At 38.2% G+C, this 26,475-nt stretch overlaps 1 protein-coding gene across 2 annotated transcripts in view; it reads left to right on the forward strand.

The window, feature by feature from the left end:
• Positions 1-589: 589 nt before the first annotated feature.
• SESTD1 (SEC14 and spectrin domain containing 1) overlaps positions 590-26,475 on the forward strand; it is a 125,519-nt gene continuing 99,633 nt past the window's right edge. Inside the window, exon 1 of one of the 2 annotated variants that reach the window (XM_066233191.1) lies at positions 590-712. The gene's annotated coding sequence lies outside the window, so the exon portion shown is untranslated. The remainder of the gene's footprint in view (positions 713-26,475) is intronic. The other variant, XM_066233190.1, reaches the window with a different exon arrangement.

A 26,475-nucleotide genomic window follows, 5' to 3' on the forward strand; every position in this document is an offset into this window, starting at 1 on the left:
AATGCACCCCAGCTGCCTTCATCCTTCAGCCACAGGAGGCGGTGTGTGTGTACCATCTCCGGGCATTTCCTGGCAGTAGGTAGTTGGGGGCAAAGGAATCCCAACAAACCGAGATGACAAAGTTAGAATTCTGAAAAACTGCACACCACATACTCGAACCTACATACATATTTCGGGATAAGGAGATAAAGCCAAGGTGTCAGGTAGAAGAATCCTTTCTTAAGCCAGATTTCCTGATTTAGGTCCAGCGCTCCTTCCACTACCCCACACGGCTTGAGGGTTGGGAAACCACCGTGAGCTCACCGGGAAGACCCCAGGATCCGCGTGGCTGCGTCCGTGACCCCCCCTCGCCCCGCCCCCAACACCCCGGTCCTGCGGGCTCCCGGCCCCGCCCCCTTCCCGAGCTGGGCGGGGCCTCTGCGCAGCTGCTACCCCGGCGCGTGCGGGGTCGCGCGGACACGGGCTGGGCCGCGGGTACTCAGAGGTCTCCCGGCCGCCCGCGCCGCCGCCCCTTGCCTGACGCACGCAGGGGCTGGACGCGATTTGCCACGAGTGACTCGAGCCCCGCCGCCGCCGCCGCCACCACCGCCTCCCGGGCCCGCCCCGCCCCCAGCCCGCCTTCTCCCTCCTCACCCTCCGCCCGCGTTTTCTTTCGCGTCCCCACGTCCTCCCCACCGTCCCGGAGCAGCCGGGCAGCGCCAGCGCCAGCTAGGTGAGTGTGGCCGCCGTGTGGCCCGGCGGTCGCGGGAGCAGCGCGCAGGCCCTGGGGCCGGGGGCCGGGCGCCGGGCGCCGAGCGCGGGCGGGAGGGGGTGGCGGCCCCGCTTTCCTCCCCAGGGCGGGCCGCGCGGCCGACGGAGGGGCGCCCCCGCCCCGCTGCCCCCGTCGCCCCCGCCGCGGCCGCCGCAGACAAAGCGCCTGAGCCAGGAAGCCGGGCGGGCGGTCCTGGCCTCCGCGCCGCCTGCCGGGTGCGGGCTCGGCCCGCGAAGCCCGGGCCGCTCGCGTCACCCGTCCTGAGCGCCCTCGTTCATTTCTGGGTGAAGTGGGGGGACCCGAATCGTGCAACAGGTTTAGGCGTTAATCCGTATTTCCCGGCGTGCGGGGACCAGATGTGGCTCCCGGCTCCGGGGCGAGTCCCCGTGTCCAGCGCCCGCGGCTGGCTCCTTTGTGTGGCGGGTGACCAGCCCACCCGGTGGGTGGGGGGTCCGGCCCGAGGCCCCCGGGCTGCGCGGAGGCTCCTGGACACCTCCCTCGCGGAGTGGGACTCGGCTTCCGCGGGTCTGCAGGGTTTTAACATTGCTGCAGGCTTTGGAGGAACCACAAAGGGAGGAGAGAGGGGCTTGGCAAGGATCTCTGGCTAGGTATTTCTTTTGTAGGTGAGGTTGACTCATATGAGAGAAGAGCCGCAGTCGGGTCGGCTCCTGAGGGTGCAGTGGGATTTCACCCTGGGACGATCGGTTTGGGTTTGGTGTTCCCGTGACAGCCCCTGTGGTTCTCAAGCTGCTTTGACATCTTCCTTTCATACACCGGCCTCACCCTGGAAGTTGGAAGCGCTGTTTAAGGGAGTAACTTGATAGCGGCTGTTTCGCAGGTCACCTCCTTCTTCACATTTTTGTCTGTGTCAGTATATCCACTGTGCCGCCTAGCCTAGGTTGGCAAATCTTCAAACTAAAATTGCCCTTCTGAATATCCCCTTGTTGGAAAATATTAACCCATATGTTTTCCTTTGGCCTAACCTTATTTTCTTGGGTGTGAGAAACTTTTTTTCTTCTGTCAAGAAGGAATACATAATAAGGAATAGTTCATCTTTGTTTACATACCTTGAGTCCTGTATTTAGCTGGTTTCTATTTGTGTGCTATTTTAGTATAACAATACTAAATAGAAGGGAAATATCTTCCTTTTGCTTTGAGCAATAAAATACTTCTTTGTTCTAGAACCAGGAAGCTTTTACACATAATACTTTGTGTGGACAGAAGTTGATGACTTTTTTTCTTTTTACCGCATGACCAAATACACGAAAATATTCCCTGCGGACTTAAAAAAGCATTACACAAGTCTATAGATTGTTTGTACACCCAAAATTCCAGGAAGTGAATTTGCTGCAAAATTATTTGAACAATCTAGATTAAGTTTAACCATAAAAATTGGGCCTACTCTAAATTCCCCCTCCATTAGGGAATGACTTGATGGAGTTTATCAAGTATTTTAACCCCTGTGAATGATAATTGGAAGGAATAATTGATAGATGAGATTAGGAGCTGATGATGGATGGACTTAGAAGCCTGACAGTAGAATGCAGAACGTTTGAAGTGGTAGAGGTTCCAAAGTTCATCTACTTGGGTTTTTGTTTGACAGGCATATCTGAAAACTAAATGCCTACTAATTTAAAAAGAAGAACATAACTACATGTGACCTATTTTTTTTCATGTAAATAGTGTCCTTAAAGCTCTACTTCCTAAAAACACATGTGATATTAATGAGGACTTTTCTTTGGAAGAAATAAAATTATACAAAATATGTGACCTGTAGAAAGTTTTCTGTGGCATAATTAGTAGTTTGACTTCACCAAAAATACCATTTATCTGTATAGCATCTAACTTCAAAGAGCCTTCACAGCTGTAAAAAGCAAGAGGAACCACCTCTTGAGAAAGGCAGACGTTTAGGAATAAAAAGTAGGCCCTGGCCTGTTAGGTCAGTGGTAGAGTGTTTGCGGGGAGTGTGGATGTCCAAGTCAGGGCACACGGAAGAAGCACCCATCTGCTTCTCTATCCTCCTCCCTCCCTTCTTCCTTTCCTCCCTTCTTCTCTCTCTTTCTCTCTTCCTCCCTTCCTGTAGTTATAGCTCCATGGAGTTAGCTATAGCTAACTATAGCTCCATAGTTGGCTGAGTTGGCCTCGGGCACTGAGGATGGCTCCATGGCCTCTGCCTCAGGTGCTCCATGGCCTCTGCCTCAGGGCCCCAGATGGGCAGAGCATCGCCCCCTAGTGGGTTTGCTTGGTGGATCCTGGTTGGGGTGCATGCGGGAGTCTGTCTCTGCCTCCCCTCCTCTTACTAACTTAAAATAAAAGTAGCAGATACTTAAATTTCTGTAATTTTCTTTTATCGAGATACAACTCATATAAAGGAAACTTCTCTCTTTTAAAGTGTACAATTCAGTGGTGTTAGTATATTCAAAAAGTAGAGAAAATGTATCCCTAATTCAAAAACAATTTTTGTCATCCTAAAAAGACACCCCTGAACTCATTGGCTGTCATTCCCATTTCCTCTCCCTTGCATTTGGTAATCACTGAACTACTTCCTGTTTCTATAGATTTGCCTTTTCTGGACATTTCATGTAAACGGAATCATAGCATATGTGGCCCTTTGTGTCTTTGACTCAGCAGAATATTTTTAGGGTTCCTCTGATTTACGTATTAATCAATAGTTCATTCCATTTTATGGTTGGATAATATGCCACATTTCCACTTTTTGACTATTATGAGTAATGCTGCTATGAATACTTATTTACAAGTTTTTGTGTGGACATGTTTTCAGTTCTCTTTGGTTTATACCTAGATACGGTATTAGTGGGTCATATTATAACTTTAACCTTTGTGTGTGTGTGTGTGTGAGAGAGAGAGAGAGAGACAGAGAGATAGATACTCAGGAAGGGAGAGCGATGAGAAGCATCAACTCATAGTTGTGTCACTTTAGTTCATTGATTGCTTCTCATACCTGCCTTGACTGGGGCGTCAGGCCCAGCCACTAACCCCTTGCTCAGTCTAGCGGCGTTTGGGCTCAAGTCAGCAACCATGGGGTCATGTTGATCATCTCACACTCAAGCTAGAGACCCTGCGCTCAAGCTGATGAGCCTGTGCTCAAGCTGGTGACCTCAGGGTTTTGAACCTGGGACTGCAGTGTCCCTGGTCGATGCTTTTGTCCACTGCACCACCACCAGACAGGCAAACTGTTTAACTTCTTGAGGAATTTCCAAACTTTTTCATAGCTACTACATCATTTTTCAGTCCCAAACAAAATCCCAGTCCTTCAACAAAGTATGAGGTTCCATTTTCTCCAATACTCGTTAAAATGTAGTCTGACTGATGCTAGTCACTAGTGGATGTGAAGTGGTATCTCATTGTGTTTTTCATTTGCATTGCTCTAATGCTCGACTTATAATCATTTCGAGGTTTATGTTTTTACTTGTATTTTCTTATTTAGTCTTTGAAATAATACTGTAATATGTTTATTTCTGTTTTGCTGCTAGGAAAGTCAGGTGCAAAGAGGTTAAGTTGATTGTTTTTAACCTTGTAGAGTTAGTTAAGAGTAAGGGTCTGAATGTAAACTTAGCTCTTTTGACTTTGCTTCCTGAATTCTTCAAACTTCATAAGGCATACAGAAGTTAAATTGTGTTTGCACATTTGCTTAGCTAATCATTGCCAAAGTGGGGGCATAATAAATTTTTTAAAAAATCAAACAACAAAAAGCAGGTGTTGTGGCCAGCCGCACTACCTCATCTTCACCAGATTTTGTTGTGCTTTCTCAAATAATTTCTTTCTCTTAACCTAGTACAGTAGATATGATTTCCATATTTCTTGTGGAGAAACAGAGCATGTAAACCTACCAACAGCTTCTTAGTGGCATAGCTAATCCTACAACCCACTATTCCCTGAGACATTATGCTTTCTCTTCCCCTGCAGCTTCCATGTTCTCCAATTTCTCACTTATTAATCCCCTTTAATTTTAAAGTAATTGAACAATTTCACATTTTTCATAAATATTACAATTTTTCTGGATTAAATTGAAATTTTTATTTTTGAACTAGATAGTATGCCAATTTCACTTTGAAGTGCAGGATTACTAGGATATATACTTAGGTTTTTACGTTCTGGTCTGTATCAGTCATAGACAAAATTCGCAACTCCTTAGAGGGTGAGTAGAGTCCATATGTGGTTGTTTATTCATCTTTTAGTATCTGTTGTCCAGCATTATGCCTGGTGATAGCAGAGATTCTTAACTTTTGTTTAATTAATGAATACAAATAGATTATTTAATTGCAAAACATAATGCAAATTATCTGGTATTCTTTTTTAGAATAAAGGTGATTTTTGTATTTTTCTGAAGCTGGAAACGGGGAGGCAGTCAGACAGACTCCCGCATGCGCCCAACCGGGATCCACCCGGCACGCCCACCAGGGGGCGATGCTCTGCCCATTGGGGCGTCGCTCTGTCGCGATCAGAGCCACTTTAGTGCCTGGGGCGGAGGCCACAGAGCCATCCCCAGTGCCCGGGCCATCTTTGCTCCAGTGGAGCCTCGGCTACGGGAGGGGAAGAGAGAGACAGAGAGGAAGGAGAGGGGGAGGGGTGGAGAAGCAGATGGGCGCCTCTCCTGTGTGCCCTGGCCGGGAATTGAACCCAGGACTTCCGCACACCAGGCCGACGCTCCACCACGGAGCCAACCGGCCAGGGCCTAGAATAAAGGTGATTTAAATTTCAGAGAAAGAAAATATTTCTTATTCTTGCATATGAGCTAAAAACTAATAAGTAATGAAAAGTAGGACTAGAGTTAAAAGTCAGCGTTGTATCTTATGGAAGGAAGTAACTGTCGTTTCATCCTGGGTTAAAAAAATAGATTTTAAGTACCTGGTAACACATTCTTAGTTATAAGCTCAGTGCCCAAACATAGGAGTTGTACCCTGAGTGTTTGTTAAATAAATAAATGCCAATGAGTGAATACAACAATTCGTTTTTAGTATAACAGGTAGAGGGGATAACAGCAAATTAATATTTAGGCCCTGTTATTCATTTATAAATTTTAATTGTCAAACATGATATGTGTTAATTATGAAATTTAAGTAATACGTGGGTATACAGAGTGAAAACTGAAAATCTTCCATTTACTTCTTGTCCCCTTTCCTTTTCATTCCAAGACTGCTCTTGTCCCAGGTAATCATTGGTAACAGTTTTGGGTTTATATTTGCAAACCTAGATCTGTGAATTTTTGTGTACAAATGTACAAATTTACATTTACGTACCCAACCATACTCAAATTACATACGTGTGCATTCACATTGGTTTTTCTTTTACAGGTGGGATCATTCTACACATAATCCTTTGTTTTTCCTTAAATATATTAAGACTTTTGCATCTATAATTAGTAAAGATAAACATAATATTTATTTCCTTTTTATTTTACTATTCTTGCCTGGTGTTGTCAGGATTAAGCCAACCATTAAGAATGAGTTGGGATACTCACCTTATTTTCCCTGTGCTCTGGAGCAGTTTAAAATGTCTACTCTGTAAATATAGTTTAGAAATCACCTGACCACTTTGGGGGAAGGACAAGATCCAAGAGAACCTTTCTCATTTTTCCTGTTTTTATTGTTCTGTCAAGTTTCGGAACCTTATTATTTATTACACTTTTGCTGAAGGAATCCTTCTACCCACACTTTTCTTCTCTCAGCTTTTATAAGTAAGTTTACAAAAACAAGTGAGCAAATAAACCAGTGAATGCAGGAGTATATGCACTTTTCTCTTAGAGATTCCAGAGTAAAATCCTACACTTACTGTATAACCTTAGGCAAGTTACCCTCTTCAAAGTTATGTTTTCTTGTTAGTAAAATGGTTATGATCCCTACCTCAACAGAAGTCTTGAAAATATTAAATAAAATGTGAGATAGTATATGAAAAACCTCTGTAGTTGCATCTAATAAAAATGAAAAATAATTACTAAACTGTAATGTGCCATGTAAATGTAAATTTGTCACCGTAATTATCATAAATTGTTTTAGCCTACCAAGAACAAATGTAAGGAGAAAGCAAGGTGGAGTTATAGAGATAGTTTTCACTAAGAAGTTGGAAGAATCTATAAACATTTCCAAAATTTAATTTTGGTAGACAGTGATTTCTAAATACCTGTATGTACTTTTGAGGCAGGAGAGTAGGGAAAAGTACTGGAGGAAGCAGACCTGACTTAATTCTGCATTATCACTTATTAGCCGTGTGACTTTGGACAAGTTAATTTCTCTTTGTAAAATGGGATAAATACACTTACTTTATAAGGTAGTTATTAGGAAAGAGACTAGTATAATGCATAGCATTTAATAGGTATTCAAATCAGTTATTTTTTTCCTTTGCATGTAATGGGTGCCTAACATCGATGAGCTTGAGTTGTTGGGTTCTGCTATTTTACAAGCTGTATGATGTGGAAAGAACATTAGGCCCTAAGTCTGGATTTTAGCTTGTGTATTAATTACACTTCCTAGTTACTGATCTTGAATAAGTCATCTGCTTAGCTTCTCCCATTTACTTACCTATAAAAAAAAAGAGCAACAGACCTAAACACTTGCAGGGAGTCTATTTCATATGCATTTACTAGGCAGTTTACAAATCTTCATTTAATTCTCCCAATGATTCTATCATGTAAAGATAATTGCAATTTCCCATTTTAATAGAGGAAGAAACAGAGGTGCGGCTGTTGGGTTTTCTGAAACCCTTTTGCTGTCTACTCCCCTCTGCCAGTCCCTAGTCCTGTCCATGTTCTTTTAATCATTATTGCTATCTCCTCCTGGGGATAGTGTCTGTGCTTTAAGAGTTGTAATATAAGGTTTTTTAAAAATACTTGTGTTGCTTATAACCACTTTACCACTTTACTTAAATAATTTATTAGACTTCAGTGCATTTTCGATTTGACCAGGTAAAGGAGAGGGGAGGGGGTAGGTAGTAGGTCGTTGTCATAATAGAAAATATAAGCTTGTTTGATGAGTGTGTGTGTGTGTGTGTGTGTGTGTAAGAGGTGAGAAGTAGAGTTCTCTGGCAGTTTCGTATTTCCTGAAACTACAGAACAGTTAGGGAAAATCTGTGTTATAATTCATTATCTATCTTAGACTTGCAGCATCATTTAAAAAAATGAACCAGGCTTTTGTCAGCTGGTTTGTAAAGAGCTACGGATTATATTTATGAAAGATAGTGATATTGTCTTTCCTCCATAGTGGTTATCAGAGCTTTTGCTTTAGGCTTCATTTTATTTGGCCAGACTTAATGATAATGATTTAGCATTTTTCCAAACCTTGTGCTCAGGAAATGCAAAACAACAACAAAAATGCAGTTGGGATATTTCAAAATAAATTGTGATTTAGTAATAATATAGGTTTACAAATTCTCTATATTGAGGCTTTAGTTATTATTTCTATTCTGTTGAATAGTAGCAGAAATTCCTCTGTTTAGAGAATTTTTTATCAGAGTGGCTTGAATTGCACAATGAAAATTCTCATTGGTTTTGAAGGGTACTCTTTTGCAGAATCCTTAGTGTGGTAGACTAGATGTAAGAAGTATAAAGCATGGTTCTTGTCATCAAAAGTTTACTTTTAGTTAGGGAGGCAGTGAAGGAGGACACCAGCTAAAAGGACACAGAAGACTTTTAAAGTTTGTGCTTGCTCTTTGTAAAATCATGGTAGCTGCATTGGGCTTTGATAAGATATAAGTTTCTCCTGATGCATACTGTCAGAAACAACCTACCCCTTGGAAAACTGGCAGTTGTGTGTCCTGTATAACTTTTTCATTCTGTAGTGTTCTCTTTGCTTTACAAAAATTACTGTTTGGTCTAAGTACCAAGAATAGTTGCTCTTGAGTACTTTGCTGTTTATCTCCTGGACTGTGGATTGGGTTTTCCTTTTTGTGATGGCTACTAGAAAGCCAGAGCCAGATTTGCAGCACACCCCAGACTGGGCATATAGGTTTTATGCTGTACATTTTCTTTTTTTAGCCTTTTTTGGTCACCATTTTGGTGTTTCTTGATTTTTTTGCTTTTATTGTTTAATTTATTAACTTTTTATGGTTCATGTATTTTTATCTCATTAATCTTTTTCAGAACAAAACAGAGGTAAGTAAATGAGAACATATTAAGGCAAACAGATTAATATAGTAAAGACCATATATGGCAGATGGGTTTATTTTGGGAGGCAGCTCTGATTGATAACAGTGGCTGAATGGAACACTGCATTAAGAAGTAGTTGGAGCCTGACCTGTGGTGGTACAGTGGGTAGAGTGTCAACCTGGAATGCTGAGTTCAGCAGTTCAAAACCCTGGGCTTGCCTGGTTGAGGCACAGGTGACAAGCAATCAATGAACAATCAAGTGAAGCAACTATGAGTTGATATCCCTTATTCCTCCCCCACCTTCTGTAAAATCAATAAGTAAAATCTTAAAAAAAAAGTAGTTGGCAGCCTCGAATGGATTTAGTGGGAAAGGCTACTGTGATCATTAAGCAATGTTGTTGTTATGGGCATAGGAGTATTGATGGTCTGTATTTGTCATTCCTGTTGTAGACAAAATATACAGCATGCTGGGTGTACAATGGGTTGAGTGGCTTTTTAAGTTTAGAATTAAGTTTTTCCAGGTGAGATGTGGATTTGGAAAACAAGCCTGTTATTTTGGGTGGTTGGCAGTCAGATTGCCTCAGCTAGAATGAAAAGTCCGCAATGCTTTGAGGCAAAATGAAGTGAAGAAGTGGGGTGTGAGAAACCTTATTCCATGATTCATACAGAATACCACATTTTTTTTATAACCTTGACAGTTTTGAAGTGTCCTGGTCAGATATTCCATAGAGTATCTCTCAAACTTGGGTTTGTTGGATGTTTTCCTCGTGATTAGAATGGGGCTATGGATTTTTGGAAATAATACATAAAGTTGAGTTTTCCTACTCATTATGTTGTATGAGGGAGTGCTTGATAATTTTCATATTACTGGTGATGTGAATTTAGATCACTTGGTTAAGGTGGTGTTTGCCAGGTTTCTCCACTGTAAGGTAACTATGTATCCTTTTCCAAACTTTATTTTTGGAAGTGATCCATTAAGTTCAGCCTATTCTCATTTTCCTAAAGGAAAATATATTCCTTTAGATAGGTATACAATATGTTTTATTCAACTATTCCCCTTTAATATTTATTTAGATGGTTTAGTATATCCTACTAGTTCAGAGATGAGGCTCTGAACTGCACTTACCTAGGTTCAGATCCTGGCTCCACACTAGTTATGTGATCATGGGTCATGCTTAATACTTTCTCTATCTGTACAATGGCAGTGCTGATAGTACCTACCTCACAGGATTGTTTGCTGGGAAGATTAAATGAGAAAATGTGTAAAGTGCTGTGTCAGTGTCTGTCAGTAGTGCTAGTAAATATCTGCTATTACTGTTATTAATTTGTCCTTATAATAATACTGAAATAAATAACTTTGTAAGATAAATTCCTAGAATGGGTACTGCATTTGTAATTTTGATTGATATTGTCAGATTTTCCTTCTATAGATGTTGTGCCATTTTTGCATATCCACCAGGGATATGTGATAACATCTGTGTTCTTATATCTATGTTATCAAATTATTTGATCTTTGCCAACCAGTTAATGCATATCTTTTATTATGAATTAATTTGATCATCTTTTCATTGAGCCATTTAAGAGTTTAGACTTTGATACTGCAAATTATGAAGCAAGCTGTGCTTCATCTGTTGGCAAGTAATAAGAAATGTTTTGGGGAAATAATTATAGTCACCAGATGAATAGTTGAACCAGGGAAAGACTGAAAGCACTGTGGTTGCAAGAGGGACAGTCTGAGAAGTGGCACACTAAGTTGCTGGCCTCTCTTCTGATGTGACAGCATAGTGTCTGGGTAATTGTTTTTTAAGAGTTTAAGAGGATTACCGGCTTATGTTTACAGCCAACAATGAATGAAACGGCACGGATGGACGTTGGAAGGAAATGTTGCAGTCGCATTAAAATAAAACTAAAAGTCTGACCCATCCTTAATGTTGTGTGTGTTTATTATGTTGTATAATAATTAGGCAGAAATTCAAGCAGTTCACATATGTAATCGTAATTAACTTTCACATTTAATTTTAGAAGTTTTTCTTTCATTGCTTTCTGCAGTATGTATAATCATAAGCAGTTGGTAGTTTTTCCTGATAATCCTGTATTGTGTGTTCTGTTTAAGGGCTGTTATCATGAAACTACCCCTTTCAACCCCACTTCCCAACCACACTGTGAAAAACAAGAATACTGAGTCTTTTACATCAGCTGGATGGGGGTAGTAGTGGGGCTGATGGTCTTTTGTTTGAATTTCATGTTTGGAGGAGTCCATGAGCTCAGCTTAGTACTCATGAGTTATATGCACGCTTTCCCCTCTAGCTCCTTTAGCCCTCACATATCAGAGGCTACAAGAACTTGGCTGCATGAGAACAGATTGCTTGAGGTTGGAGGGAAGAAGGAGATACAAAATGACCACCATTCTGAAAGAAGGAAAGGGAAATCAAACCAGGAAAAGGGAGTGGACTCCATGAAAATGGAATTTAGGCCCCACCTGTGGTGGCGCAGTGGATAAAGTGTCGACCTGGATGCCGAAGTCACCAGTTCAAAACCCTGGGCTTGCCTGGTCAAGCCACATCTGGGAGCTGATGCTTCCTACTTCTCCGCTCTTCTTTCTCTTTCTCTCTCTCAAGTTGTCTCTCTCTAAAATGAATAAATAAAATATAAAAAAAAAAAAAGAAAAGAAAGTGGAATTTGAATCTTAGCTTCTGAATAGTGAAGTTAAAAGAGTGGAGAAGGAGAAGGCAAAGGGGAACTCAGGTTAACCCTTTTGACCCAGCTCCTCCAGCTTGTTATCAGTAATAAACATTTTTCCTGGTGGACTCAGCAAAAAAAGAAAGTAAAGCTCCTACACTCTCAGTCAAACCAAGTCAACCCCACAGGTGGGAGTGATAATTTAGAAGGCAGGAGAAAGGAAGCTTAGAGGCAGCTGAAAAGACAAACATGGATTTGTACAGTTTTTACCAGATCCTGGATTGTCTTTATTTACAGACAAATAAAAGCACTAGTCCAAGTATTTCCTCCCTATGAGAGCCAGCTACAACCAGACAGGCGTCTTGAGAGGTGGAAACTACTACTACCACCTTGTAATTTATGATTTGTGTCCAATTTATTTCCCAAATACCTAAGAATGCCAAGATCAGAAATGGGGAGTTGGGTTCATTAAGGTATTCAAATTAAATAACAACACTTGGACTACAGTTTAATTCTATCTTAAACATATGATTTCTGTAAAAATACCATTTGCATTAAGTTGCTTTTGTACAGTGTGAAAAATTTAAGCCTGTCAGTTACTTTATACCTTAGGGTCAGTTAAGTAGATAATTATTGCTTTTTTTCTTAATACTGTACTTGGCTAAGATCAGATACTAAGGAAATAAGAATGTTGATAGAAGAGGAGAGGTGATTTTATAATTTACATTTTTTTGTGTGCAGGATCATGCTGGAAATGGTGATTAACTCAGGTGACATTTAAAAATTGAGTCTGGTTTGCAAAGAGAAGAAAATGTTTTATGAAAATAATATTTCTTTAGGCAACTTAAAATTACTAAGTCCAAGAGTAGTCTTTGAAAGATTTAATTACTGATTTTTTTTACAAGATGGTTGTAGGAACAGTGCATATATTATAGCACATATACAGATTACTTAGTTTTTTTTTATTAAGATAATAGTATTAATCTGACTTTTCAGCTTTTGTCAGGCACTGAGATACATAATAAGAATACACTCTATCAACTACTGTACCTGTAACAAAGGACTTTGCTACATACTAGAGCAGAGAAATCAGACAGTAGTGATTAGTAAATACAGTGCTCTTGAACATTTTATGATAAAATTGGTAGACATATGGCATCTAAGTAGTGTAGTTAATTTAAGAGCTTGACAAGACTCAGTTTAAATAATAAAAATTGTTAGGGCTAAGGAAATAAGGGCAAGTTAGAGGAAGGAGAAAGAGAAAAAAGAGGTCAATTAATAAGAACATAGAAGAAAAAAAGAATCAAAGACAAGAATTCAATTAACTTTTGTGGGAACAGAGCCTTTCCTCTGAGGAAGAAGAAGTAGGTGCTCTAGTTCCTTCTTTATTTTCGGGACACTTACTCAGTTTGGTTTGTTATATGTGACCTCTATAAGCAAATTACGCAGAGAATTATAAAATGACACTGATTTTTTTCTACAGTAATTTTCTAAGTGTTAAGTTTTTAGTTTCCTATAGAAATTGGCATGACCAAGGGGACTACTTCAAAAGAGCTGATACTTTATTTTAAGTTAATTTTAATGAATGATGATGATAATTATTGGATTTGTCAGATTTTCTTTTGTAAATGTAGCATATGCTGTAAGTATAGTGCTTCATTTAATATATATTTTTGGGGAATCTGAGAATTTTGAAGGAATTTAATTAACAGTTATACAATTTGTAAGGTAAGATTAAGTGAAGGCATTCGTTTTCATTATGCCAATAGGTTTTTAGGGTCTTGTTAGTATCATTATACTTATGGAATCATTTTAAAATTTGTATGCATGGTTGTAGCTCTGTCCTTCTGATAGGAGGTTAAAGGTGTCAGCTCCCATGGAGTGAGGGTAAGGGAAGTCTCTGTATCCTCAGACTTAAGGAGAGATTTTGAACTTACTCTTTATGCTACTGAAAGTACATGTATGGTCATGTCTGATTATGATCAGTGCTTATTCTGGAAAATAATCACTTTCCTTATTCTTAAAGAAAAGAAACTAAATACCTATAAAATTTACCACTTAAAATATTCAAGCTCAGTCATACTTGGCACTTGTAGGAAAGGAACAGACATGCAGTAGGAAATAAAATTGATTCAATCCTTGACCTTCTGGAGCATGTACTTTTTTTTTTTTGTATTTTTCTGAAGCTGGAAACAGGGAGACAGTCAGACAGACTCCCGCATGCGCCCGACCGGGATCTACCCGGCACGCCCACCAGGGGCGAAGCTCTGCCCACCAGGGGGCAATGCTCTGCCCCTCCGGGGCGTCGCTCTGCTGCGACCAGAGCCACTCTAGCGCCTGGGGCAGAGGCCAAGGAGCCATCCCCAGCGCCTGGCCATCTTTGCTCCAATGGAGCCTTGGCTGCAGGAGGGGAAGAGAGAGACAGAGAGGAAGGAGGGGGTGGGGGTGGAGAAGCAAATGGGCGCTTCTCCTATGTGCCCTGGCCGGGAATCAAACCCGGGTCCCCCGCACGCCAGGCCGACGCTCTACCGCTGAGCCAACCGGCCAGGGCCAGCATGTACTTTTAATAGATGCTAAACCTTATGCTTGGGAATACAAGCTATGATAAAAACATGTGGGAAAGTCCAGGAAAGCAGGGGTCAGATCACGTTTGGGACCCCCAGATGTCTTTAAGACAAAGTGATCATTAGAAAGCCATTGAAAAGTCAGGAGAGTGAAATATCAAATATATCAACAACAGTGCCAATTTCTAGTTATGATTTTACATATTTTGTATATGATTGCATTTTCTTCATAGAAGCTTATACATGGATTATTATGTCATTAATAATTTAAGGATCTTTTTCCTAAGATTAGAAAATAGTATCATTTATCTCTTGTGTTGTATATCTTGGAAAGTGCAATACATAATACTTTTAAACTTCTTTCTGGTAGAGTATTATATTGACCTAGTTTTAGATTAGATTAAGAAAATAAGATTAAACAATGATTAGGTTTTTGTAGAATTAACTTTAAATCAGGAATTAGTACTTTTAAATCACTTTGACCAAGAAGATGATTCTTGTACTTACATGTTATAAAATAAAACTACCTTTGGTTTTGTATTATTTCATTTACATAAATTTATTTTAGTCTCAGCTCATTATTTTTAAAGCCTGTGAACAGCGAAGTGTCCTTATTCATCAAATTGTAGAAAATAAAAGTTGAAAACTACCAAATTACTGGTTTTCTAAGGATTAGTATAAAAATATAAGTCTAGGGCTTGTTCTAATTTACATCAAATGACAAGGGAAAACACCGTATCTCCCCTGTGAAATGTTTATTAGTCTTAAAATTATTTTTTTAGCTTTTACTTTTTAACATGTAGCGTGAGGCTTTTAAAATATTTTTCTACCCTCTACTACATGCTTGTGTGTGTGTAATTATTCATGTTAATAAAGTGTTTGCCTGACCTGTGGTGGCGCAGTGGATAAAGCGTTGACCTGGAAATGCTGAGGTCGCCGGTTCGAAACCCTGGGCTTGCCTGGTCAAGGCACATATGGGAGTTGATGCTTCCAGCTCCTCCCCCCTTTCTCTCTCTCTCTGTCTCTCCTCTCTCTCTCTGTCTCTCTCTCTCTCTCTCTGTCTCTCCCTCTCCTCTCTAAAATGAATAAATAAAAAATTAAAAAAAAAAAAAAGAAAAACTACATCACCTTTAAAAAAATAAAATAAAATAAAATAAAGTGTTTAAGGACCTGTTGTATTATAAGTAATTTGACAAATAAATATGCAATCAGAGAAGAAGAAATAAAAGGCATCCAAATTGGAAAAGAAAATAAGACTGTCGTCATTTGCAGATGCCATATTGTATATAGAGAACTGTAAAGATTTTACCAAAAAACAAACTACTAGAACTGATAAATGAATTCAGTGAAGTAGCAGGATACAAAATTATATTCACAAATTAGTTGCATTTTTTTATACCAATGAACTATCAGAAAGGGAAGCTAAGAAAGAATACCACTTACAGTTGCATTAAAAAAAATCTAGGAATAAATTTAACCAAGGAGGTAAAAGACCTGTACTAAGAAAATTAGAAGACATTGAAGAAACTGAAGAAGATACAAACAAATGGAAGCAATACTGTATTTATAGATAGGAAGAATTAACATTATTAAAATGTTGATAATACCCAAAGTAATCTTACAGATTCAGTGCCATTCCTACCAAAATACCAACAGTGTATTTCAAAGAACTAGAACAAAAAAAAAATGTATATGGAACTACAAAAGTAAAGACAGTCTATTCAATAAATAGTGCTGGGAGAATTGGACACACACATGCCAAAAAAGAAAAAAAGAAACTAGACCACTTTTTTACACCATATACAAGAATAAGTTCAAAATGAATTAAAGACTTAAATGTAAGATTTAAAAGCACAAAACTACTCAAAGAAAACATAGGTAGTAATCTCTGACATTTCTTTTAGTGATATTTTTTTCTGATATGTCACCTTGAGCAAGAGAAACAAAAGAAACAAATTGGGCTACCTCAAACTAAAACGTTTTTGCAATGCAAAGGAAACAATATGAAAAGACAATCCACTGAATAGAACATATTTGCTAAGGATAGATCTGGTAAGGGGTTAATATCTAAAATTTATAACAAACTCATACTATAAACACCAAAACAAATAAACAAACAAAAAAACCAGAACCCAAAATAATCCAACTTAAAAATGGTCAGAAGACATGAATAGACATTTCTCCAAAGAGGACAGATGGCCAGTCGACATATGAAAAGATATTCAATGCCACTAATTGTAAGAGAAGTGAAGATTAAAACCACAATTAGATACTACCACACACCTGTCAGATGGCTGTCATCAGTACTATATCCACAAAGGAAAAAAACAAGAAGTGTTAGGATGTGGAGAAAAGGGAACTCTGGTGCACTGTTTTAGGAAATGCAGACTGGTGCAGCCAGTAGGGAAAACAATGTGGAGGGTCCTCAAAAATTAAAAATGGAACTGTCTATGACCCAGTGAGTCCACTTCTGGTAATACATCGGAAGAAACTGGAAACACTGGTTTGAAAGAATGTATGCACCACTATGTTCATTGCCACATTATTTGCATCAGCCAAGATATGGAAGCAACAACCCAAGTACCTATAAATAGAGGAGTGAATAAAAAGGCTGTGGTATGTATATACATTTATGACAGGATAGATCTAGAGGGTTTTTTTTTTTTTTTTTTTTTTACAGAGACAGAGAGAGAGAGTCAGAAAGAGGGATAAATAGGGACAGACGGACTGGAACGAAGAGAGATGAGAAGCATCAATCATTAGTTTTTTGTTGTGACACCTTAGTTGTTCATTGATTGTTTTCTTTTCTTTTTTTGTATTTTTCCGAAGCTGGAAACGGGGAGGCAGATTGTTTTCTCATGTGCCTTGACCGTGGGGCTACAGCAGACTGAGTAACCCCTTGCTCAAGCCAGCGACCTTGGGTCCAAGCTGGTGAGCTTTGCTCAAACCAGATGAGCCCGTGCTCATGCTGGCGATCTCTGGGTCTTGAACCTGGGTCCTCCACATCCCAGTACGACGCTCTATCCACTGTGCCATCGCCTGGTCAGGCCTAGAGGGTATTATGCTAAGTGAAGTAAGTCATTCAGAGAAAGACAAATACCATATGATTTCACTTGTATGTGGGATCTTAAAGAAAAAAAATAAAGAAACAAACAAAATTGAAGCAGACTCAGAGCAGACTGTTGGTTGCCAGAGGAGGGGGCTTTGGGGGACTGCATGACAAAGGTGAAGGAAGTAAGAAGTCCAAATTGGTAGTTGCAAGATAGTCACAGCAAGATAGTACAGCATGGGGAATATTAGTCAATAATATCACAGTTAACTGTGTGTGGTGCCAGGAAGGTACTGGAAATATCAGGGGGAACACTTTGTAAAGGAGATGGTAGTCTGACCACTATACTGTACCCCTGAAACCAATACAAAATAATACTGAAAGTAACTGAAAAAAATAATCAAAAATATATTAAAAAATAGATATGACATGGTTGGTTCTGTGAATCCCCACTCAGCTTAGAGTGGGAGATAGTTATACTGTGTGATAAGTATAATAGAGATTAGTGTCAGATAAAATAGTAGCACTAAGGAGGGAGAGAATTGTTACTCATCCTCACATGAAGAGTGCTGCATAAGGGAAGGGTTCACAGAGAAGGTGAAGCTAACTAAGATTCAAAGAATAAGGAATTTCTTTGACTAGGTAGATAAGCGGAGAAAACTGTAAGAGCACAATGAAACAGCATTGTAGGTTCGGAGGACTGCACTTGTGTTTTGCTGATGAGAAGGATATGAAGTGGAGAGAGAGAGAGGCCAGGGCATGATCTGGAAAATACTTAAGTCTTGCAGAAGAGTTGGCCATGGAGGGCCATTCAAGATTTTAAAGTAGAGTAGGGAGGTGGTTAATTTTGTAAGTATGTGAAAGAGGAGTCTTCTTTCAGAGGTTACACAATAATGGAGGCATTAGTGGAATGGAAAGGAAGTGGATAGAGTCAGCAGGTTCTGTGGTATTTACATAGAACGTACAGGAAGAGAGCTTAACTTAAATGTCTCAGGTTTTTGACTTCGGTTTTTATAGTGTATGTATGGATGTATGCACACATTGGGGAATAATATAGGTAAGCTTATTATGAAATACTACTGTAATTTTACCAAATTTTAAATTTTTGAAATAATTTCAGACTTACAGAAAAGTTGTAAAAATAATTCAAAGAATTCTCATATGTTCTCATCCATATTAGCCAGATATTAAATTTTTACCACATTTGCTTTTCATAAAGTGATAGATTTTATATTTGAATCATTTCAAAGTAATTTGTAGATATTATGTCCCTCTGCCCCTTAATACTTTAGTGTGCATTTCCCAAAAAGCTATTTTCTTATACAACTACAGAACAATAATACAATACTCTATTGCCTTTATTCAGATTGTGCTAAATTTCCTAATGTCCTTCTGAGTAAATGAGAAACTTTTTCCTGATGACAGTATCCAGTATAGGATCATGTATTACCTTTTTTTTTTTGGGGGGGTCATCTTTATTCTTTTATCTGTAACATGCCCTTTGTGTTTCATGATACGACATTTTTGAAGAATACAGGTCAGATCTTTTTTAGAAGTATTGCACCATTTGGCTTTGTCTCATGTTTCCTCCTGATTAGATTCACGCTATGCATTTTTGGCTGGAATACTACTGCAGTGTATCAGTGAGTCATATCTAGAGCTTCAGTCTATTGTTGTAGTACTAGTGATATAAATTCTTAAATTCTTATCAATTATGATAGTGTCCTCTAGGTTACCCTACTGTAAAATTACTTTTTTTTTCCTTTGTAAATAAGAAGTATCTTTTGGGGAGATACTTTGAGACTCTCTTATTATTCTATTTATGAACATTTTTATCCACTAGTTTTAACATGATAATAATTCTTATATCATTCTGTGTCCTTTTGACATGTACTTATAAATCTCTGAGAACTTCTTTATATTCTGGCAAAAGATGGTCAAGAGACATCTTGTACTTTCCTTACTCAACTTGAAATACCATTTTTCTCAAGCAGCCCTGATTCTCTTCAGTGTGAATAGTATTTAGGAATCCAAATTTAGGCACATATGCTCATTGCTACTGAAAGGTCACTAAATTTAGGCCCTTTCATTAGTTGGGATTCTTCAGAGAAGTAGAACCCATAGGGTATATATTATATAAGGAGAATAATCGTAAGGAATTGACTCATGTGGTCATGTAGACTGGCTGGCAAGTCCAGTCTGTAGGGTGGGCTGCAGGTGGGAGACCCAGGGTATCTAATGTTCTTGTTCGAGGAATACCGGACAGGAAGAGAGGATGTTGCAGATTGTATCTGAGGGTGGCCTCCTGGAGAACTCTTATTAGGGGCGGGTCAGTCTTTTTGTTCTGTTTAGGTCAGGGGTCCCCAAACTTTTTACACAGGGAGCCAGTTCACTGTCCCTCAGGCCGTTGGAGGGCCGGACTATAAAAAAAACTCTGAACAAATCTCTATGCACACTGCACATATCTTATTTTAAAGTAAAAAAACAAAACGGAACAAATACAATATTTAAAATAAAGAACAAGTAAATTTAAATCAACAAACTGACCAGTATTTCAATGGGAACTATGCTGCTCTCACTGACCACCAATGAAAGAGGTGCCCCTTCTGGAAATGGGGGGAGGTGGATAAATGGCCTTGGGGGTCGCAGTTTGGGGACCCCTGGTTTAGGTCTTCAGCTGATTAGATGAGTATGGGAAGCAGTCTGCTTTACTAATTAAAATGTTAATCTCATTCAAAAATACCCTTGCAGAAACATTCAGAATAATGTTTAATCAAATATCTGGTTATTCTGGCCTAGTCAAGTTGACATATAAAATTAACTGTCAGCGCCTTCTTAGTGAACAGAACTAGGGGTCACACACACACATCCATTATATAAAAAACAGTACATATAGTTTTTTCTATTCCAAACATCAGTATATATTCATTCTAGCCTCCCCTCTTTCTATACAGGGTGGGGCAAAAGTAGGTTTACAGTTGTGAGTATACAAAACGGTTTATTTTTTGTATTATTATTTGTTTTATTTTCCATAAAAACAACTATAAACCTCATCCTGTATTTGTAACTCCTTTCTTTGACAGAAGTCTGGCTTATATTATTCATTTTACTTATTTATTTTCTGAATCTTAGAATACACAGAAATTACTGTAATTCAAAAGTGCTAATCCTTAACACTATAAAAATAAACCCATTTATTGGAATGCAATATTTATGGATTTTATTTATTTATTTTTGCTTATAGCTTTTGAGAGTTAAAAAAACAGTGTGTTCAAAAATCACTTGGCTTATTTTTTCCTGCTTCCACATCCCTTTGGTATAGTTATGTTTGTCATTTGAAATGCCATTAGAGACATTTCTTTCAGTTTGATTTCTATTTTAGGGTATTTTTTTCCCTCTCTTCCTTATTGATTTTGTTATAAATCTTTGAGTTTGTGAAACATTATCATGGTTACAGAAGTCAGAAGTGCACAGAAAGCTGTCCTTGAGAAGTGTTAGTCACTCCTTTGATATCTTCTCCTTTTCCAATCCCCCATGCTTTCCACCCATTCTCCCTTATTTTCTGTAGAAAATTAGTTTATCTGTCTTTTGTTTCTCTTTGCACAAAACAAGCAGATGAATATGTGTGTGTGTGTGTGTGTGTGTGTGTGTGTGTATTTTCCTCTTTACTGCCCAGAAAATAGCTCATTGTAGATATTCTTTGCAGTTTGCTGTTTCCATTTAACAAATTATACTGTTTCATAAAGATCTTTTCATTCATTTTTTTAACTGCATAGTACTCCATTGGGTGGGTATACCAATTCTTTTTTTTTTTTTTTTTCATTTTTCTGAAGCTGGAAACAGGGAGAGACAGTCAGACAGACTCCTGCATGCCCCTGACCGGGATCCACCCGGCACGCCCACCAGGGGCGACGCTCTGCCCACCAGGGGGCGATGCTCTGCCCATCCTGGGGGTCGCCATGTTGCGACCAGAGCCACTCTAGCGCCTGAGGCAGAGGCCACAGAGCCATGCCCAGCGCCCGGGCCATCTTTGCTCCAAAGGAGCCTTGGCTGCGGGAGGGGAAGAGAGAGACAGAGAGGAAAGCGCGGCGGAGGGGTGGAGAAGCAAATGGGCGCTTCTCCTGTGTGCCCTGGCCGGGAATCGAACCCGGGTCCTCCTCACGCTAGGCCGACGCTCTACCGCTGAGCCAACCGGCCAGGGCGGTATACCAATTCTTTATTCAACTACTTTTATCAATGGACATGCAGGTTATTTATTTTCAATTGTTTTCCAATTCCAATTATACTGCAGTAAGTAATCTTGTGTAATATGTCTTTTTACATTGTCGAACGTGTATCTTCCCCTTTATTCTGTATATTTGTGTTTTCTCCTTTTTTTCTTTTTCTCCAGTAACTTTGTCTATTTTCTTAATTTAAAAGATTGAATTATGGTTTATGAATTAGATATATATTTTTTTAATCTCCACATCATTCTTTTTGTCTGTTTTACCATCCTCGTGTTTTCCTTTGATTTACTTTGTTCTTTTTGAAATTATTTTTTAATTTTAGAGAAAGAGGAAGGAGGAGAGAGAGGAAGGTGGGGGGAGAGAGAGAGAGCGATCTGTTCCTGTAGGTGCCCTGACTGGGATCGAACCCTCAACCTTTGCATATCAAGACAATGCTCTGACCAACCAAACTATACCACCGTGTCTACTTTGTTCTTTTTGAATTAGGAACTTACTTTCATTATTTATATAAATGTTAAAGGTTAAATGTTTTATTTTTCTTTCCGTGTAAAAAATGTATTATTTTAATGTCTTTTTTTAGAAAATATAATTTTTTCTTGTTTTATTTAAGAGTTGTTAAATAGAAGTTTTAAAATTTTGAGGTAGAATGCTCTTTTTGTCTAATTTTATTAGATGATCAGTGTTTGTGTTATTCTTCATGAAATTTACTGTTGCTTGCTTTAAGAACTACGCCTGATTGATCCCTTTTTTCTGTCAGTATTCAAGTCTGCTTTTAGTAGGAGGTGTGGTTTTTATCAGGGAGTAAAGTTTGATGTATATTTACCTTATTTATGCTATGTAAATTGTTTATATTCTCAATTATTTTTATATTCAGTTATATTTGTGTTAGTCTTATATTTTATTAAAGTTGTATTTCTGTCTTTTTGCACCCCTTATAGTTTCTGCTTTTCAAAGATAGTTGTGTTACTTGATAAATCAGTATTCCTGTTATATCTTCATTGTGCATTGTAGCTTTTAACACTAAACAGTATTTCTCTTTACCACATGCAGTGTTTTTTGACTTGAACTCTTTTGTATCGGGATGGCTGTTCTTGCTTTCTTACTGTTTCTATTTGTTTGATATACCTTTGCTTATCCCTTTTGTTTTTTAGCCTTTTTGATTTACTTTGCTATAGGTTATGCCTTGCATACAGCGTTTAGTTAGATTATTTTTTTATGATCATATTAAAAATCATTTTTGTGGCCCTGGCCGGATAGCTCAGTTAGATTGTCACCCTGATATGCCAAGATTGGGGGTTTGAACCCTAGTCAGGGCACACGAAAGAATCAACCAATGAATGCATAAATAGGTGGAACAATAAATTGATGTTTGTCTCCTTCTCTCTCCATCTCTCTCCCTCTTTCTTTTTGAAATAAATAAAATTTAAAATTATTTTTAATGAGTATTAAATTTGATCTCAGTTCTGTCAATTTTGTTATAAATATGTGAATTAAGTTACATTTTTCTTTATTTCTTTATAATGTGTTTTCATTAGAATTTTTTTCTTTTGATATTTTGGATTTGTTGGTTTTTTGTTTGGTTTAGTAGCTATTTGTGTTTTTAGCCTGTGCAAAAAGAGCTCATTTCCTTGTTTTATTATTTAACTTTCAACTTTCCTTTATGTTAATTTTTAAGAGTGTGCTTCATTCTTACCTATTGCTATTCCATCTGTCAATGAATTTATTCTTTGGTTTTCTTTTTCTCTCTTCCCATTTTTAGTTGCATTATATCTATGTTTTCAAGCTTTAACTGCAACCTTATCTTTCTTTCAGTTCTACAACTAAGATAGAAAGTCCTTATGATCAGTGCTTGGCTGAAGTTTCCCAGTCACCTACTAGTTAGCTGTATTTCAGTTTTTATTAATTTTCTTAAGAGTTCACGATCACAACTTTTCCTGAGTTCTTATGTATTTAAAGTTGTTTTTTATAGCCTTGTCACTGAAAGGACAGCTTGCCCAGAAATGAAATTCTTGGTTCACACTTCTTTTCTTTGTTTATAATGTGGCCTTACTTTATATGTTGTTTTGAAGAAGCCTAATGTCAGTGTTAATTTTCTTGCCCTTGTAAGTTACTTGATACTTCTGCTTGGAATTTTTTATTTTATTTCCCTTTTTGTTTTTAAAGTCTAACTGCTTCACTTCGAGTTTATTGTAGCAGGTCAATTTTCCCTGCTACCTCGTGAATCCTTTTAACATATAAAATTGGGTATTTTGTTTCTGTTGATTATAGTTTTAAATACTAGTTTATTTCAGTGTTTTGTTTTTCTCTTTCAGGAACTTCAGTTGTGCATGATTATATCCTCTTTGTCTTTGATTTCAATAACTTACTATAGTATTTTTACTTCGTTGTCTCATTTTCATTCTTTTGGTTATTTTACTGTTTCCTTCCATACCTTTTATTATTTGAATTTATTCTTGAGACCTTCTAATTTAGTCTTTAATTCTGATATGATTTTGTCTTTTTCTTCTGTCTCTACTTGAGTTCAGTCATCTCTTTCATTTCTCTTTGCTTTTGTGCATTCCATTTTTAGGTTTTAAATTTCTGATCCAGAGTTTTTTCATATTCTAAGTGCTTGTTTAAGCAATAATTTGGTTTGGAACATTACATTAAAGTTTTTTGCTTTATTGTTTCTTTGGAGGTACTTGTCATTCTTAATTTTTCTGATTTCTTTTGTTAAAGTTTTACATAGATGAAGGTTGCTTATACCTCTGCATTTCTGTGAGCAGGGCTATTTTAGGGGGTCTTATGAGAATACTAATTTAAGAGTCCTCTCCTCTGTCCCTGTAGCAAAGTATAGTTTGTTTGTTGGATGTCTATTTCCCCATGTAGGGTAAATGGTTTTGTGCCTTTCAGTTTGCCTCAGTGGTTGATAGCTGTCAAGATAGATTCTTGGGAGGTGGAGAGATTATAAGGAAGGAGTTCATGAAAGGGTGATTGTGTTAGGTCGAGTTTCTTTAATTTTTAGAATTGAGGCCAATATAATGAGCTGAAACTAAAAGGGGGATTTAATGAAAGAATTCTGGCATCTCACCCTACACAGATGGCACTTGGGTGAAAGGTAAAGCAACTTGCTTAAGGTTTTCAGGGGTACCACATACAGTACAGAAGTCATTAAAAACAGAAAGTGCAGCTTTGTTGGCTCCCTACCTAACTGGTATGCTTTGTTGTAGAGGCAGTGGACACTTCAAGAAAGCACTTTTAAACTTAAATTATTTTTGTGTAAACAACCATCATAGTTTTTCATTAAAAAAGTTGACTTCTTCGACCTGGAATGCTAAGGTCGCCGGTTCAAAACCCTGGGCTTGCCTGGTCGAGGCACATATGGGAGTTGATGCTTCCAGCTCCTCCCCCCTTCTCTCTCTCTCTCTGTCTCCTTTAAAATGAATAAATAAATAAAAAAAAAGTTGACTTTGTTATGTTGTGTGTTTCTACAAAAATTATTTTTTCTAATGGCTATTGTCACAGTCACACTTCTAGAATATAGTATTAGTTGATGACAGAAATGATATTGCCTTATTAGAAATACTTGCTAGCACAAACATTTTTGACTGTTCAGAGGAATTCTGAGTTTCCTCTGTGGTTCTTTTGTGGCTTCTACAGATTGGATAATCTGCCAAGTGAGATGAGGGTGTCCGAGTCAGGAGCCATCTAAATGCTGCAAGAAACAACTAGGAGGTGGGAAGTATTTTTAGATATTAAAGTGAGAAAGTGAGGTGGAGGAGAGAGTGCTTGTGTATTGTAATAAAGGTGAAGTTGTAATTTCAGAAAATGGAAAATTTTTTCCAAATGTTGAAATATAATGAAAACTCATTTAGACTTTAAATGTAGTAAAGCTAAACAAACCATTCTAAAAGCCAAAAGTTAGAATTGGCTTAGTATAAAGAAGGCTTTATAAAGTGCTTCTCTTTATTCATGATCCTGAGGAGCCAGGTCCCAAGACTATGTAAAGTTCAAGTAAAGGTCCTTAAACTATGTATGTAATTTAATATTCTGTTCAGAGTAATGCATGCTCTAGTCATAGTGCTTTGTCAAGTTAAAAATTATCTAGGTTTGTTTTTTCCTTTTTCTTCTGCTTTTTAATTCTGCCCAATGGCACCTAAATGAGTAAGCTGGCAGGATCCTAAGAAGGGAGTTTATTCAACGAGTGTTTATTGCGTGTTGGTCATGTGCCCGGTGTTTTCCCAGTGAAACAAATCGACACATTCAAAAGACTGAGCCAACACCTGCATTAATTTCAGAAATAACTTTTTTTTGGCTCTATTGACTATACAGTTAAAATAGTTTTTAAATTGGAACATGCACTTAAGTGTTAATGCGTGATTCATGCAAAAACCCTTGGACCCTCTTTCTTTTCTGGGTCAAACAATGTGGTAGTTAACTGACTGTTCACCTGAGAGATCTGCCTGGTCTTGGACCAGGCACTACTATTTACACATCACAGTGAATGCATGTTGTGGACATACACTTTTGTTATCTTATTCAGTCACTTGATGAGTTGAACATAGTGATAGTGATAGAGAGTGAGAGGGTGATTCCTGAGAAAATGACTCCAGTCACAATGTGAAAAAGTCCTAAAGAGACTGGGAACCGAGTCTCCAATACTAATGAAGCAGCGAAGGCAGGGTTTCTCCCTGCATTCCTGCCTCACTTTATCTTCTGGTTTTTGCATTGTCAGAATTGGCTTACCTCTCCTCCTCAGTCTTACTGGGGAACCAAATACTCAGATCTCTTTTCATAAAGAACTTTAGAATATGATGGTGAATATTTTAAAATTATGTGTAGTCTATTCCCTCTCCTTGATTTTGAAATACAGAAAATATTACTAAGTACAAAAATAAATGGAATGTAGTTTCCTCTCATAGTATTGGTACATTTAAAGATTTAGTTTTCTTAATTTAAACGTGGATGTTTTCAAACATAAAAAAGCACAGAACAGTAAAATGAACCACTGTTGACCTGTCATAAACTTTCAACAATGAACATCTAGCCAATCCTATTCTACATATATCCATCCCTTTGTTTAAGTAAATACCAGATATTTTTATCTAAATATTAAAGTACATGTC

This window comes from Saccopteryx bilineata, chromosome 5 (assembly GCF_036850765.1).
Source record: "Saccopteryx bilineata isolate mSacBil1 chromosome 5, mSacBil1_pri_phased_curated, whole genome shotgun sequence".
Taxonomy (NCBI): Eukaryota; Metazoa; Chordata; class Mammalia; order Chiroptera; family Emballonuridae; genus Saccopteryx; species Saccopteryx bilineata.